Here is an 18,881-nt window from a genome sequence, read left to right on the forward strand (position 1 = left end):
CCCAGCCGCTCCGCGGCATGTGGGATCTTCCCGGACCGGGGCACGAACCCGTGTTCCCTGCATCGGCAGGCGGACTCTCAACCACTGTGCCACCAGGGAAGCCCCCCGTTACTTTTATGATCATATTCTGCCATCTTTACATAGCTTATAAGGTCCAGCCCCTGTTGCTCCTGGCTCATCCATTGAGTCTCATTTTTAAGGACATTTTCTCTCTTCCCAGCCACTGGTGCCCTCCCCTCCTGTGGTCTGTTCCAGTGTTAAGGATCTTTTTAAAATTCTCCTAAATCAATGACTCTCACAGTCCATGGACCAGTTGTCCCTCCAAATGGACCTTCCACATGGGTCATAATCTGATCCCAAAGTTTATAGGCAATAATTCTACAAGGAAATTATTTATATAATACTACATATATAAGATATAAGCTTTTTTTCTCCCAAACAAAATAGTAAATTATTAATGTATGATCTTCTGCATTCTTTAGTTTGCAAGAAAATTAGGAAAAAAGAAAAGAAGCATGTCACTGTTATATTCTCTGATTTTCACATATGCTGCTCCTTCTGCCAGAAGGACTCTTCTCTCTTTCCATGGCTGGCCATGGTTGTCTGTCAAACTCATTCTGACCCTTCAAATCTCAACTCTGATATTACTGATCCAAGTATATTCTCATTGACATTACAAGTTGGGTTAGATGTTCCTGTTATCTGGATCTATGATACTTCCTATATCATAGGATATATCACAGTATAAGGGGGTCATATCTGTCTTACTCATCACTATAACCAAACATCTGGGCTGATTTCGGACACACAATAGGCTTTCAATAACTATGTGTTTATTGAATGAACTGCAAAGTTAATATTCCATATTTTCTCTGCTGATACTAGCCCACCCCAGGAGAAAGGAAGAGAACAAACGAGGGCTATGCTCATCTAAAGCCAAGAGATTAAAACTTAGCAAGAACATGTGCTGAGTTAAACATAGAGCTGGGGAGGGAAGGATGGAAAACTATAAAAATAGAATATGGAACATAATTAACTGTATTTGAGAAAATAAGAAAAGAATCTAGGACATTTTTAATATGACCCCAAGTGAATATGTGAAAAAAGTAAGCAATTATGTTTAAGAAAATATATTCAGTCTTGGAGTGGGAGGTAACAATAAGGAAGGAAGTCTTCAGGAAAACTGGACCTCACCTTGCACTACACTTTCAGAGGGACAATGCAAACCATGACACTGGAATCAGGCCTCTCAAACAGAAGAGGGAGTAGAAGGGCCCAGAGCAGACCTCATTATAAAACAAACCTAAGAAAAATGAGAACATTCTAAATATGAAAAGTAACCTCATTACCGCTTTCAAGTAATCCATGTCATTTCAGGATAAGAAAATGAAGTAACAAGATTTACTTTTCAAAGGTGCTTCATGGAATTCAGCTTTGTTGCTCTGCTGTTATTATTCAACTGTGAGACAGTGTGGTCAACATTTTTCATTTTTGCTTAGGAAATAATAACAGAAGCTAACAGAAAATGTAATTAGAATATACTTTGCTTCAAAGAAGAACTTGCTAATGGGAAAGAGTATCAGAAGGACATTGAGGGAAGCACTGGAGTCCTCAAACAAGCTTCCACCTGTCTGGAGGGGAGGCTGATGAAGACTTCCCACAGCAAGATCCCTTCTAGCCTTCAGCATCGTGATCGGTGGCATCATGAGCTCAGCATATGCACCTCAGTGTGGTAGATATTCACAGAGACTCAGGTTCAAATCTTACTTAGCTTATCCACTTCTCCATTGCTAGATATAGCTGAGACTCAATTCTCTCTCCTAGGAGAGGGATATAATAATACCTAAACATAGGTTTGCCAAAAATATCTTAATTTTCTTCCTTCCTCTTCTTTCTTTCTTTTTCTTTCTTTCTTTCTTCCTTCCTTTCTTTCTTTCTTTCTTCTTTCTTTCTTCTCTTTACTTTCTCTTTTATTGTGAAATGAACACTTAGGATGAGATCCACTTCTTACCACATCTTTAGGTCTACAATGTAGTACTGTTGACTAGAGGTACAATGTTGATCTCTAGAGCTTATTCATCTACTCCTCTTAGATCTTTGCAGGATTAGCACTGTATCAGGAAAGCTCTTCTTAACTCCAGCAACAATGTCACTTTCCCCATCACACACTCTCATAGCACCATGTGCCCCTCCTTCTTAGCACTAATCATAGCTGTAAACTTATATTTTTATCTGTAATTCTTTGGTTAATATGTGTCCTTACCTAGTTCAGCACTTGGAACCTAATAAATGCTCAATAAATTTAGGTTGATGAATGAATAATTAAAAGCATGAATATAGTTGACCCTTGAACGGCATGGATTTTAACTGTGTGGATCCACTTATATGCAGTTTTGTTTGTTTGTTTTTCAGTAAATTGCTATAGTGCTACAAGGTCTGCAGTTGGTTGAATCTGCAGATGCGGAACTGAGATAGGGAGGGTCAACTGTTAAGTTATTCAGGATTTTTGTCTCAGGTGGTGGGCACCCCAACACAGCTCCCAACTCCTGAGGGTTGAGGGGTCAACTGTACACACATGAATAAAGATTAAGAGACATGAAAATGGCTCACGCTTAGTTCAATGCCCGGCCTTTTGGGTGATGCCATATCCTCTGCTAGTAAAATTCTGCCATTGTTCTCACGGGAAAATATCATCAAGACGTTTTTGGTTTGTTTCTTCATAATGCATGTAACTTCTACAGCTGCCAACAGGTTACTCCAGGAGACAGGTGGCAATGTTCAGGAGCTAGGAGACTTCATAGTACAGTTTCTTCTGTGTTTGTTCCCCTAAAAGATTTCTCTTTCTTTGTCCTCCAATCCCTGCCTATAACCCTGCCAACCCTGAAGAAAAACATGCTTCAAACAAGTCTATCTGAAACCACAGGGACCACATCCTTAAGTAACAGATAATTACACAGTAGTGACTTTTTTCTGGCTCGCTTACCTGTAATTTTTCATCCTCCCTGCTTTTTTCTCACCGTCTCATAGTTCCTGTTTTTTTAACCCAATGTAGTTGCTTGAGTTACTGTGTATCACTCACCATAGTTTTACTTCTCCTGATGACATTCTCATAGCACCTTAGTGTACTGCTGCGGCTAAATGAAGATTATAGGCTTTTTTTATAAGTTAAAGAAATTTTAAAAATTTCTTAAAGAAAAGTGGAACTAGCTTCTTGAGAACATAGTTCTCTAAATCTTAATTCCATGCTGAAGCCTCCCAAACTTTGTCAAGTGAATTGCTGTAATAAAGACCACGCAATTGTAAGATCCATGAGCCCTAGGTGTCATATTCCCAGCACCTAGCACAGTATCTATGTAAAGTGTAAAATGAGTACCCAATATGGATTTGTTCAATAAACAATGAAACAAATTATTATACACTAAAAACATAGGCCTTCTTTAACAAGATGTATTTTAGCAGTGAAATACACTTGGAGAGATTTAAAAGTGGGCCCACTTAATGCTCTATAAGAATTAGAATTGTTGAATTATATTGTAGTATACGATAAGATAGTACATTAAAGATGGAAGGGAATTATGAATCTCCCCATCATGACCGGAGTAAAGAGTAGCACACTTCTTCCAAGAATATAAGCCATTTATGTTGCAATTGGCAAGGGATTTAAATTGTTATTAAAATTATTAAAGCCATTACTAAAATTAAAGACTAGAGTCCCGACTGACGTTGCCTGGGTCTGGACAGTGAGTATTTCCTTTGAATCCCTCCACAGCATCTTTTATACACGTTCACTAAGTATTGATTTAATGGTTGATTGAACTAATAACACAGAGGAATTTCCCTGAGTTGATTTACCCACTGTTTTCTCTCTTATCTCCTTGATCCTTCTGCTGTTATGAGCAACCTGATTTGGTGGAAACCATTAGCTGACATGTCCCCTTTAAGGGAGTGGTTCCATTTGGGCTTGTTAGCGAGCCAAACCAAATCCTCCATAGTGTCAATGTTTGCTCACACATCAATATAAAATAAACTGAAAAAAGTCCTGACTTTTTCTTCTTTTCAGATGTTTAGATCTCTGTATAAAACTAAACAGTGAAATTAGCCCAGGTGTAATATTCACAGGAAACTCAAATTCTCTTCTCTGTGTTAAACTGGTAGGACTGTCTCTTGTGTTTGGAGATTCTAAGAGAATTCCTTTGTGTTAATAACATACAGCCTTTTTAAATCTCCCGTTGTGGAGGAGTTTGGCCAAAATCTAGCATCTGCTTTAAAAACTAACCTTAGATCAGGGTTTGTTTTGTTTTTCCTTCACTAGATGTCACTCAGTTTTAGAAGACCTAGTTATGTAGCTATCCTAAGAGACTATTTTGAAAATTGATGATAATCAGTTTAAGATTTAAAGTGCCTGAGGACTTGAGAGAAAATATGTTTAGGCTCTTACTAGATTGCTACTTGTGTGATGATTGCAATATAGGTGAACTTTTAAGATGTAGAAATCCTAGCCACAAAGCCACAAAGCTCTACAGATAGACATCTGCTCAAATAAATTAATTTCATAAGGAACCTATGAATGTATTCTTATTTTTCTAAAATAAAACATAAGTCCTCTAGAACACTGGCTCCATGAAATGCCCATCTTCTCTCTCACCCACACTCACCCAAGATTGTGGCTTTGCCTTTTTTCCTATCTTACTTTGCTCATTCACCAGTCTTAATACCCGTATCCTCCACGTTTTATTACCTTTACTTACCAATTCAGTCTTGGCACTTGGCAGTGAATCAGGAGCCAGATGACAGAACTATTTACTCTTGGTACAAAGGTCCTGCAGAAAGTATCCACACAATTATTCTCTAAGTCTCCATCACCATCACCATCACCATCATCACCACCACTTAACTCCTTCTATGGCTCCACCCTGATGCATTCCATTTAGAGCCCTTTTTCTGTTTTCTTTTCCCTTGAATATCTTTCCTTAATTTTTCCCAGATACAAAGATTAAGATTAAAAAAACATAGGAGAACGGGGCAGAGTCAAGATGGTGGTGTGGGAAGACGCCGAGTTAGCATCTCCCCACAACTAGGGTGCCTGCTGACCTCTGGTGGGGGACCCTGATGCCCAAGGAGATGAGGGGACCCCCCAAGTGAACCAGTAGGACATGGGGGGACTGAGGGGGGAGGAGAAGTAGAGGCCAGACAGGATCGGCACCCCTGAGGCCAGGGAGATCAGGAGAGGCAGGTGGGAAGGGCCCTCCAGGAGGAGCAGAAGAGGAGAGGAGGGCATTTGCCCTGCCCACTTGAGCCCAGGAAGCCTGCTGGCTCCCAGGTGAGATCCCCTGCTCTCTGAGACAGGGGTGGGGGGAACACCTGGACCCCTCTGTTCCTTGAGCCTAAGCCCCACCCCCCACAGCTCCCAGGGCCTTTTCCAGCCCTGTGGGTCCTAAACATAGGCCCCGCCCACCACCCAAACCTCACCCTTGCTTAGGCCCCACCCTCCACAGCCAAGGCCTCCCCCCACTTTTTTTCTTTCTTTTTTTTTTCTTTTCCCTTCTCCTCTTTTTTTTCATTATCGTGGTACTGCTGTACCTCCCAGTTAGTAATTTATCTATATTTTTATTTTTATACTCTTTCCAACATATATGTTAGTTTCCTAGTCTAATTTTATCTTTTATTTTGTTATTTTTTTCTTTCTTTTTTTTTTGCCACCCCACACGGCTTGGGAGATCTTGGTTCATGAGCCAGGGGTCGGGCGAAGCTCCTGAAGTGGGAGCTCTGAGTCCAAACCACTGGACTAAAAGAGAACCTCCGATCTCAGGGAATATTCATTGAAGTGAGGTCTCCCAGAGGTCCTCATCACGGCACCAAGACCCAGCTCTACCCAACAGCCTACAAACTCCAGTGTTGGAAGCCTCAGGCCAAACAACCAGTAAGACAGGAACACAATCCCACTCATAAAAAAAACTAAAAAATGAGACAGCAAAACAATAGGTCACAAATGAAGGAGCAAGGTAAAAACCTACAACACCAAATAAATGAAGAGGAAATAGGCAATCTACCTGAAAAAGAATTCAGAGCAATGATAGTAAAGATGATCCAGAATCTCAAAAATAGAATGGAGGCAGGAATTGAGAAAACACAAGAAATGTTTAACAAAGATCTAGAAGAACTAAAGAACAAACAAACAGAGATGAACAACACAACAACTGAAATGAAAACTACACAAGAAGGAATCAATAACAGAATAACTGAGGCAGTAGAAGGAATAAGTGAACTGGAAGACAAAATGGTGGAAATAACTGCCGAGGGGCAGAATAAAGGAAAAAGAATGAAAAGAATTGAAGACAATCTCAGAGACCTCTGGGACAACACTAAATGCACCAACATCCAAATTATAAGGGTCCCAGAAGAAGAAGAGAAAAAGAAAGGTTCTGAGAAAATATTTGAAGAGATCATAGTTGAAAACTTCTCTAACATGGGAAAGGAAATAGTCACCCAAGTACAGGAAGCACAGAGAGTCCCATACAGGATAAACCCTAGGAAAAACACACCAAGACACATATTAATCAAACTAACAAAAATTAAATTCAAAGAAAAAATATTAAAAGTAGCAAGGGAAAAACAAAAAATAATATACAAAGAAATCCCCATAAGGTTATCACCTGAATTTTCAGCAGAAACTCTGCAGGTCAGAAGGGAGTAGCAGGATATAGTTAAAGTGATGAAAGAGAAAAACCTACAGCCAAGATTACTCTACCCAGCAAGGGTATCATTCAGATTTGGTGGAAAAATCAAAAGCTTTTCAGACAAGCAAAACTAAGAGAATTCAGCACCACAAAACCAGATTTACAACAAATGCTAAAGAAACTTCTCTAGGTGGGAAACATAAGGAAGAAAAAGACCCTCAAAAACACACTCAAAACAATTAAGAAAATGGTAACAGGAGCATACATATTGATAATAAGCTTGAATGTAAGTATATTAAATGCCCCAACCAAAAGACACAGACTGGCTAAATGGATACAAAAATAAGACCCATATGTATGCTGTTTACAAGAGACCCACTTCAGACCTGGGGACACATACAGACTGAAAGTGAAGAGATGGAAAATATTCCATGCAAATGGAAATCAGAATAAAGCTGGAGTAGCAATACTCGTATCAGATAAAATAGAATTTTAAATAAAGACTGTTACAAGAGGGACTTCCCTGGTGATGCAGTGGTTAAGAATCCGCCTGCAAATGCAGGGTACACGGGTTTGAGCCCTGGTCCAGGAAGATCCCACATGCCACAGAGCAACAAAGTCCATGTGCCACAACTACTGAGCCTGCACTCTAGAGCTCACAAGCCACAACTACTGAGCCCAGGTGCCTAGAGCCCATGCTCTGTAACAAGAGAAGCCACTGCAATGAGAAGTCCATGCACCACAGCAAAGAATAGCCCCCGCTTGCCGCAACTAGAGAAAGCCTGCATGCAGCAACAAAGACCCAACACAGCCACAACTAAATAAATGAATAAATAAATAAATTTTAAAAAAAGACTGTTATAAGAGATAAGGAGGGACACTACATAATGATCAAAGGATCAATCCAAGAAGAAGATATAACAATTATAAATGTTTATGCACCCAACATAGGAGCACCTCAATTCATAAGGCAAATGCTAAAAACCATGAAAGGAGAAATCGACTGTAACACAATAACAGTAGGGGACTTTAACACCCCACTTACACCAATGGACAGATCATCCAAACAGAAAACTATAAAACACTGATGAAAGAAATCAAAGATGACATAAACAGTTGGAGAACTATACCATGTTCTTGGATTGGAAGAATGAATATTGTGAAAATGACTATACTACCCAAAGCAATCTACAGATTCAATGCAATTCCTATAATGCCTAAACTACCAATGGCATTCTTCACAGAATTAGAACAAAAAATGTTACCATTTGTATGGAAACACAAAAGACCCCAAATAGCCAAAGCAATCTTGAGAAAGAAAAACAGAGTTGGAAGAATCAGGCTCCCTGACTTCAAACTATACCACAAAGCTACAGTAATCAAGACAGTATGGTACTAGCACAAAAACAGAAATATAGATCAATGGAACAGGATAGAAATCCCAGAGATAAACCCATGCACATATGGTCACCTAGTTTACAACAAAGGAGGCAGGAACATACAATGGAGAAAAGACAGCCTCTTCAATAAGTGGTGTTGGGAAAACTGGACAGCTACATATAAAAGAATGAAATTAGAACACTAACTAACACCATACACAAAAATAAACTCCAGATGGATTAAAGACTTAAATGTAAGACCAGACACTATAACACTCTTAGAGGAAAACATAGGAAAAACACTCTTTGTCATAAACCACAGCAAGTTCTCTTTTGACCCACCTCCTAGAGTAATGGAAATAAAAACAAAAATAAACAAATGGGACTTAATTAAACTTAAAAGCTTTTTTCACATCAAAGGAAACCATAAACAAGACAAAAAGACAACCCTTAGAGTGGGAGAAAATATTTGCAAATGAAACAACAGACAAAGGATTAATCTCCCAAATATACAAACAGCTCATGGAGCTCAATATCAGAAAGACAAATAATCCAATTAAAAAATGGGCAGGGCTTCCCTGGTGGCGCAGTGGTTGAGAATCTGCCTGCTAATGCAGGGGACACGGGTTCGAGCCCTGGTCTGGGAAAGATCCCACATGCCATGGAGCGACTGGGCCCGTGAGCCACAACTACTGAGCCTGCGCGTCTGGAGCCTGTGCTCCTCAACAAGAGAGGCCGTGACAGCGAGAGGCCCGTGCACTGCGATGAAGAGTGGCCCCCGCTCGCCACAACTGGAGAAAGCCCTCGCACAGAAACGAAGACCCAACACAGTCAAAAATAAATAAATAAATAAATTTTTTTAAAAAAAAATGGGCAGAAGACCTAAATAGACATTTCACCAAAGAAGACATACAGATGGCCAAGAGGTACATGAAAAGATGTTCAATGTCACTAATTATTAGAGAAATGCAAATCAAAACTACAATGAGGGCTTCCCTGGTGGCGCAGTGGTTGAGAGTCCGCCTGCCGATGCAGGGGACGTGGGTTTGTGCCCCGGTCCGGGAAGATCCCACATGCTGCGGAGCGGCTGGGCCCGTGAGCCATGGCCGCTGAGCCTGTGCGTCCGGAGCCTGTGTTCCGCAACGGGAGAGGCCACAACAGTGAGAGGCCCGCGTACCACAAAAAAAAAAAAAAAAAAACTACAATGAGATATCACCTCAGGCCAGTCAGAATGGCCATTATCAGAAAATCTAGAAACAATAAATTCTGGAAAGGGTGTGGTGAAAAGGGAACCCTCTTTCACGGTTGGTGGGAATGTAAATTGATACAGCCACTAAGGAGAACAGTAAGAAGGTGCCTTAAAAAACTAAAAATAGAACTACCATACGACCCAGCAATCCCACTACTGGGCATATACGCTGAGAAAACCATAATTCAAAAAGAGACATGTACCACAATATTCATTGCAGCACTATTTACAACAGCCAGGACATGGAACCAACCTAAATGTCCATCGACAGATGAATGGATAAAGAAAATGTGGCACATATATACAGTGGAATATTACTCAGCCATAAAAGGAAATGAAACTGAGTTATTTGTAGTGAGGTGGATGGACCTAGACTCTGTCATATAGAGTGAAGTAAGTCAGAAAGAGAAAAACAAATACCGTATGCTAATGCATATATATGGAATCTAAAAAAAAAAAAAATGGCGCTGATAAACCTAGTTACGGGGCAGGAATAAAGATGTAGACATAGAGAATGGACTTGAGGACATGAGGTGGGAGGAGAAAGCTGGGGTGAAGTGAGAGTAGCGTCATATATACACTACTGAATGTAAAATAGTTAGCTAGTGGGAAGCAGCAGCAAAGAACAGGGAGATCGATCAGCTGGGTGCTTTGCAATGACCTAGAGGGGTGGGATAGGGAGGATGGGAGGGAGGCTCAAGAGGGAGGGGATATGAGGACATGTGTACGCATATGGCTGATTCACTTTGTTGTACTCCAGAAACTAACACAGTATTGTGAAGCAATTATACTCCAATAAAGATTAAAAAAAAAAAAAAGAAAAAAAAACCACATAGGACAAGAATAATGGAACTAGATTTATGGAAGTTAATTCTCTAAATCTAATTTCCTTTGTGAGGCCTTTTAAAATAATTTTTGTTTATTCATTTATATCTTGCCATATTCCAAGGATTAGAGGTGACATATAAGATGTATTCAAAACAAGATAACAAATAGATACACCAAAAAAAAAAAAAAATGAGGAAAGGAAAATAAGCTGGATCGAGACCTATATCACACAGATCTGAAATTGCTTTAGAATAAACCACAGTTTTAGCCTTGATTTTCCTAGTAAATCGAACAAAGAGGGGAGCCTTCAAACAGCTATAGGCCGCCAAGGCTATTTAAGTAAAATTATACAGCTTTAAGAGCAGCCATAATTTTCAGAGAATGACTTTCAGTAAATATCTTTATAATTGAGAGAAAAGAAAAGAAAGAAAGAGCATCAATTCGAAATTCCATGGACATTTGTTTTTTACGCTACATAAAATCTCCGAAATCCTTTCTCCGTCAAAAAGGTCTTTTAAAATGAACAAAATTGCACTGAACATGTGGATTATCATCTAGGCAACCTTTTGAGAGTGACACATGTATCTGGAACTGTGTGTCATGTAAGGTACAGCTTCTGCCCTCTAGGATATCATAGTCTAATTGAGAAGGCAGATGTGTACACAGATTTCCAGCAGAGCAGGAACATTCTAACGGAAGGATATACAGAGCTGCTCCATGTGGTGGCTACGTGTTGGACTGTAAAAATCTCAGAGACGTGGGTTCAAACCCTGCCTCACCCACTTCTCCATTGCTAGATATGGCTGAGACTCAGTTCTCTTTTGTAAGACGTGGTTATGATAATACCTATAACACAGATTTGTCCTGAACATCTTAACTCATTTTAGCTCTTAGTATAATTAGCACCATCCCAGGAAAGCTCTTCTTAACCCATTCATTTTCCCCATCAGATACTCCCATAGTACCATATGCCCCCTCCTCCTTAGCACTTATCACACCTTGTAACCTTATATTTATATCTGTGATTCTTTGATTAATGTATGTCTCCAGTATCTAGCCCGGTGCCTGGAATGCTCAAAAAGTTTAGCTTGATGAATGAATACTTGAATTAATAAATATATGCATGAGTAAAGATTAAGAGAGAGAGCGTGGCACATACTTAGCTCAGTGTCTGACCCCTCAGGTGATGCCAAATCCATGGCTAGGAAAAGTCTCCCACTGTTCCCATGGGAATATATCATCATCAATAGTTCTTCAGCTGTGTGTCTAGCAATTCACTAGACAAGGTTATGGCTGTAACCTAGACTCAGTTTTATCCCACTGCATATCTTGTTATGCTGATGAGGTTAAGAGATCCATCTTGCTTTCCACTGGTAGGGAAAGGAATTTAAACTCTTGGTATTAGAGTTAGGTAATCAAATCAGAAAGGACTTAAAAATTGTACCTTAAATCATAGTTAATGTTTAATATTTACTCCAAGATTTCAGTTGCAGTAGCAAGGAGAGCCTTTTTTTTCTTAGGTTCTTTAACACAGTAGTGAATAAACTGATCTGTTTATCCCCCATGTGTTGAATAAATGGCACAAAATAGGAATATGTATCTGATTAGAACAGTTTTAATTTCAGGGTGACAGAGGAAATGTCTAAGTGTATAATGCAAAAATCCTCTTCATTCTTTGCACTTGTAAATAATTATCTAATTATTGTCAGATCTAACCTGTAAGTTTGATGAGTGTAGGCACTTTGATTTTTCTTATCACTTGATTCTAACACATTTCCTGGCATAGTGTATGTACTCAGCAAATATCTGTTTAATGAAAGAATGGATGGGGAATTCCCTGGCAGTCCAGTGGTTAGGGCTCTGCGCTTCCACTGAAGGGGGCACAGGTTCAATCCCTGGTCGGGGAACTAAGATCCCACATGCTGCATGGCACAGCCAAAGAAAAAAAAAAAAAGGTATGATTGAATGAATGAATGATTTAATAAATGAAAATGCATGTACGAACTCAAGCAACGCTCTCTTACAGCTGGGGAGAAAGCTTACCTAACCAATAGGATTTAAGCATTGCCCGTTCACTTTTGGAAAAGCCTCACCTTCAGTCACTGGTTTGAATTTTCTGAGCTATTAAACATTGGTTGGTATCTGGTGTCAATGTCCTCCACACAAAAGACCAAAAACACACCTATATCAAACACTGTTGGGTGTATTTCTCATTGCAACCAGAGAACCATAGGGCATCTCAACAAGAAAGTGTTAAGCGTGACTTATTGTAGGATCTGAACTTGTATCAGGTGACTTGAAGAATGCAAGGAGAGAGTTCGCTCTGGATTGAGTGCTGTCAGAATATGGGGTGAATTCTATGGTTGGATATCTTAATGAATTTTAAGTAGAAAAAAAAAGGAGAAGAGGGACACTAAATCTGACATGGTGAATAAGCAATACTCATTTATATTATCTGGACAAGGGGGTAGTAGATGGTACTTTGTGACATTGACAATGCTCATGTTTTGTTGTGTTTTAACATTATTACAAAGTAGTCTTGTTTTTTTTTTGTTGTTGTTGGTTTTTTGTTTTTTTTGCGGTACGCGGGCCTCTCACTGTTGTGGCCTCTCCCATTGCGGAGCACAGGCTCCGGACGCGCGGGCTCAGCGGCCATGGCTCACGGGCCTGGCTGTTCCGCGGCATGTGGGATCTTCCCGGACCGGGGCACGAACCCGTGTCCCCTGCATCGGCAGGCGGACTCTCAACCACTGCGCCACCAGGGAAGCCCAGTAGTCTTGTTTTTGCCTTGATCTATCATGATCCCAGAGTACCCTGGTCTGACGTTGATGTTCTGTGAAATAATTGATGTTATTAATTATTATAATTATTATTGAATTTATTAATAGGAGAACTCCAAGACCTAGCTGTGAGCACCAGGTCAGCTCCCAGATGTCAGGAACTGCTTTTCCCTTCTCACTGGGAAAGTGACATAAAAAATTATTACCATCTATTTGATTTAGGTTGAATCAGTTTCTTAGTTTCCTTAGCAGAGTCAAGTAATTAAAAATTAGTCAGAGCTGGGTTGTTTTCACAGGGAAGGAGAAAGGATACATTTTGAAACAGGAAGGAGTCAGAAAGGAATGCCTCATTAGAGCAAACTCAGGGGGTTGGGGGATTTAAAGACACATGAAACACATGAAGGAAAATAAATCAGAAACCTTATTTTGTGTTTTGAATTGTTGACACTGAATTTTAGAAATAGGATTTTGTAAAATAATGACAAATAAAAAGTTGGAATTTCTGTTTTTAACAAAGTTATGCAACACTATTACTGAAATATACATGAAAGTAGTGAAAATCACAACATGCAGCTCCATCTTCTACACAAAATGCTCTAGTCAGTCTTAGGTTTATACCTAAAATATCACTTTTATTTTAAAATATCTCTTTAGAGATAATTACATTTCTAAGTGATTCATATTGCTCTCTGATAGGTAAATAATGAATACCACTAAAAACAGACCTTTATTCTTAGATATTAAAATATTCAAGATTTTATACATTTAACGATATTTAAAATCTTTCTTTGTAAAAGATCAGTCAAGCAACCCAAAGATTATATCTCTATTCTTTGCGTATTTTTTTTATCATTCATCATATCCTGTCAGTGATGTTAGCTGTCTTTGGCTTGTTCCCAGGACCTTTTACAGGCTTTCATCTTTAGAAACTCAATTGCTTCCTGTATGGGTAAACTCCGGAACATAAAACCTGCCCTTCCACTCATTTGGAGGTGAAACTTGTAGCAGAGCTTATGCATGCCTTTTTGCTGAAGACATGATTATCATTCTAGCTTCTCAGACATAAAAGTTCCCGACTCTCCCATCATCCTCATCAAAGTGCATATTGCCACATAAAGAGCTTTAAGTACACCATTAGTTTTATTTTAGTCTCTGAAGTTTCTTTCATTTACGTGTGTGGTCCTCTCCTCTCCACAACTTTAGCACAGTATTTATATTTTTTACTTGAGGGAAAACATACACATATATACCCACATTCGGGGTATACTACTGAGGTTGATTCTTCGCAAAGACACAAGAAGTTTACCATTAAAAACAAAACACTGCTCAGAGATGTCCCTGAGCTTTCATCTACACAGCCATAAACAAGCAGAGATCTGTTTATTTTCTGGTTAATTAAAACATTCCTCAATTTTGTTCTCCATATTAGATTACAATAATTAGACAATGGCCAAATCTTTTCTTCACTACGTGTTAGGTGGGTCTGCCAAATTTAGCACATATACATTGCTCCTTCCTAAATTCCTTCTATCACTGATTTATTTTGGTAGAACACTAAGTATGCCTGTTTAGAGTTGAGATAATTATCACATAAGTTAAATAAAATGCCACTGTAGGAATAATTTATGTCCCTGTTGTTTTGGACCCATGTAATTCACATTCAGTCAATTCTCTGCCTCATTTAAATAGTTGACACTGTTTAAAATATGACTGTACTGATAGTGCAAGACATTAGTTTGGTGCAATAAAGGGTAACTGAATAGCTCAACAGTTTCTTTGATAGCAGTTTTTATTAATTCCCAGTAATTTAAATCACGATTCATACTGCAAATGTATACATATAGAAAGGATATGACATTTAAAAGTTGGATTAAAGAGGGCTTCCCTGGTGGCGCGGCAGTTAAGAATCCACCTGCCAATGCAGGGAACACAGGTTTCAGCCCTGGTCCGGGAAGATCCCACGTGCCGCGGAGCAACCAAGCCTGTGCACCACAACTACTGGGCCTGCGCTCTAGAGCCCACGTGCCATGACTACTGAAGCCCGTGCACGCCTACAGCCCGCGCTCTGCAACAAGAGAAGCCTGGCAATGAGAAACCCGAGCACCACAATGAAGAGTACGCCCCGCTCACGGCAACCAGAGAACGCCTGCACGCAGCAATGAAGACCCGAAGCAGCCAAAAATAAATAAATAAAATAAATAAATACAAAAAAAAAAGTTGGATTAAAAAAGTCAAACACGAACTGATGTGGCTATCTTAGTGAACAAGTTATTATTTATTGAGCTGCTTCATATTTTAATATTGCTTCCTATTGCTTTGGGGATGTTTTAATTATGTAATTAATGTTTTTGCTGGAATTTCATATAAGCAAAAACAATGTTAGAAACTGCAAAATAAAAATATGGATAAAAAATATATACGTAGTATCAACAGTAGAAGTTGGAGGCCATTTTTCATCTATTTTTCTTTTCTTATAATCATTCTGCATAAGCTTGTGCAAACCAAAGGGGATAAAAGGGGAAAGGAATTCTTACTTGTTCGAGTGTTTCCAAAGCCAGTATAATCTTTGCCTTTGTAATTTCCTCTGAAAAGTCTGGGGCTCCCTTAAGCAGTGTTAGACTGAAAGCAACCAGGTAAGATTTGAAACTTGGTTCCACATTTTCTGGAGATGTTTCACCATAGCACACGTGGGTAGTGTTCCTTCTTCTTTCAACACAGTACATATGTCCTACCTTATACTTCTCTTTTTTTAGGGTAAGACACTTCCAAAGTCAGTTGCAATGTTGACTTTTATAAACTTCGTTTTTCAGCCTCAATCTAAAAAGGCTAGAAATTACTCTGGAACCCATTTCAGTAAAACCAATTCTGCAGTGTCCAGAAATTATGGGCTGGATACACAGCATATTGGTGGTCCAGCTTATTCCAAGAAAGTCTGAAGATCACTCCCAAACCTCTCAATACATTTTTCTTAAAGTACCTGGAAGACAAAGAGGAAACTGAAAACTTAACATCAAAAAACATAACTGACAACTGACTCACTACTAAGATCTTAGATAATTGGCATTAATTATAAAGGAATCAGATTGAGGGAAAACTTCCTCAGGGTGCAAGTTACAGCAATAGTGGCAAACAGTTATATGGTATTTACTGTATGCCTGGCATGGTTCTAAGACTTTACTTCTTCTAGTCACTTAATCTACAAAACAATCCTATAAGTTCGGTTACTATTATTCCTCCTGTTTTTCAGTTGAAGTAAACAGAAGCACAGAGAAGTTAAGTGACTCACATAAAGTTAGTAAATTGTGGTGTTGACAGTTAGACCAAGAAAATCTATTTTCTTAATTATTATAACATACTACTTCTTGGTATATCACAGCTTTGTTTTATACAAAAGGGTTCACCTGAAAAAAGTAGGTAAATACTTCACAACTCTCCTAATACATGTTCATTACTTTAAGTCTTAGGACCTGTAATAGCGAAGAACTGGGCAACTATCGCTATCCATCCCTGAGTGCTTCTCCATGGTGGACCATCCTTGCTGTCAGCATCTTTCTGCATGTATGCAAATTACATACAACCCAGGAATAGCTGAGAAGAAAGAGGGGAAAGGTACAAGCAGGTTATACTGTGACACCTCAGTCCAGGATAAGTAGAGAAAGAAAACTGGAGCCTATGAGGAGGGGGGAAAACTGCTGAAAAGAGAAGGGAATAGTGACAAGAAGTTTCAGAATAAGATCTTGTCTTTGAAAATAATTGTCTGTAGCCTTAAGGGGAAAATGTCAGTAAACATCTGGCAACCTAACAAAATAGCAAGGAAAAATATGTCTTCTACAGAGCAAGAACTGACAGTTATTAAAAAGAAAACAGGTTGAGATTTTTTTTAAAGCACCTAAATAAAGTGAAAAAGAAACTGAATAAGTAATCAATGCAAGTGTACTGAATATATATTATATATATAGTAGATTAATGCCTCATTATCCATAATACCTCCATATCCAAAGAAGGCATTAAAGAGCCATTATCTATCGACAAAACTGAGAAACTTTCACTGATGAAGAGGAGGACAAAAATATGAGGAAAATTAGAGAAAAATGATTATACAAGTAAAGGAGAAAACATTCTTGTGGGAAATTATTAAATAGATAATCAAGTAGACTAACTGAGCGTTAAAGAAGGAACTATGAGCAATGGTATGGGTAGGGTTAAGGAAAACCAATAAATACTGATGAAGCATCTACAACCAGCAATACTCAGGTTGGAAGGGGTGAGGGAGCAGCAAGCAATGAAACCTGGAGAAGGCAGTCAAAGAAGGCCTGTAGAAGTTGTGATTAGAGCTAGAAAGATTCAGGCAGTGCCCAGCCTTCTTCACCCAGTGAGGAGGGAGCTGAGGAAATAAATATCCAACTTTTCCTGCCCTGTGATCTTCTGAAGATGCTTCCCATTGGCCAGTGACAACTGGAAGGCAAGGGGCCAGGAGAATCAGTTATACAGTCATAAAGATCAGACTCCCAGAACATAGAACATAGTGGAAAAGATGGAAACTAGATCTGTGGGGCAAACGGAAAATATCCAACCCAGTGAATTATGTGGAAGGGAAAGGGCAGAAAAATAGCATGCATGTCAAAAAAAAAAAAAAAAAGAATAGAAAAAACAATGAAAATATCATAGAAGAAAATTTCCTTAGGAAGCTCCACACTGAAGGGTATCACCATGCTCTAGCCAATGCCAATGAAAAAGATTTACGCCTAAATGCATCTTGGCCAAAGTGTGAAGTAAAACCATACTGAGTTCAAGGAAGATGGTTTACTTACAAATGAAGCAAAAAATAAACAAGTTTCAATATCCATAATAGAATGCCAAAGCAGCAACAACAATAACAGAATTAGATCTAAAAGGTTTTCAAAGGAAATAATTTTGTCATGAATTTCATACGTAGTCAAATTGTTCTTTACGTGTAAAGAAATCAGAAATGCACGCTCAGATATGAGTAGAAACAGAAAATGGAACATCTAATATCTTTCTTGAAAAACATTTCTTAAATATATACTATGAGAGAAAAAATAAAATGAGGAGCTAAATAGGAGATCATGTTATAAAGTGGTGCTGGTTGTCAACATTAAAGCATTTTAAAAACACACACACAGCACAGCTATAAGTTTAGTTACAAAACAAAATGTAAATGTCAAAATATTATCAGAATATGTGAAGGAATTGTAAGGTAAAAATTAATACCATAATAATACTGATATGGATTCCAAATCTAAAATGCTATTATAGATTCCAAATCTAAGCTTATATAAACAAATAGGAAAAGAGAATAGAAACACTGTGCTAAATTTCTTACCTCACGTATGGGAATATATTCTTCACTCTGACATTAAACTTTAGCAGTAATTATAATAATAATACCACCACTTTTCATTGAGTACTTACTATATGCCAGGAACTGCTCTGAACAATTTACATGAATTAATCCATTTCAAATTTAAAATAACTCTATTAAGTGTGTACTATTATTATCCTCATTTTACAGATGAGAGAACTGAGGTTAAAAAACTTGCCCAATGTAAATAAACTAGTTTTTGAGTCTTTTTTTTTTTATCACTATATTACTTACTACACATGTTCAACAATAAGAAATTGATTAAATAAACCATGCAACATCTAAAACAGAAAATCTTCCCTTTTAATGTTATAAAAGCATATTTGTTGATGTGAAGATATTTATTTTCAACCACATGTACAAATATTTACCTTGTATTACATAATGGACATCTGCTTTTGCCTTCACAGCATACACCTCACAGGGTTGTCTAAAGTGCCAAATGATTATACTAGATTAATTCATGCCTCAATCCTCAGCCTTCAGTACAAGCTCCAATAAATTCCCTCTTTCAAGCCATATGGCATTTGTGATTGAAGGAGTCCTAATGATTCTTACTTTTTAAGGAAAATGAAAGTTTCCAAG

The sequence above is a fragment of the Lagenorhynchus albirostris genome, chromosome 6 (assembly GCF_949774975.1).
Source record: "Lagenorhynchus albirostris chromosome 6, mLagAlb1.1, whole genome shotgun sequence".
NCBI lineage: Eukaryota > Metazoa > Chordata > Mammalia > Artiodactyla > Delphinidae > Lagenorhynchus > Lagenorhynchus albirostris.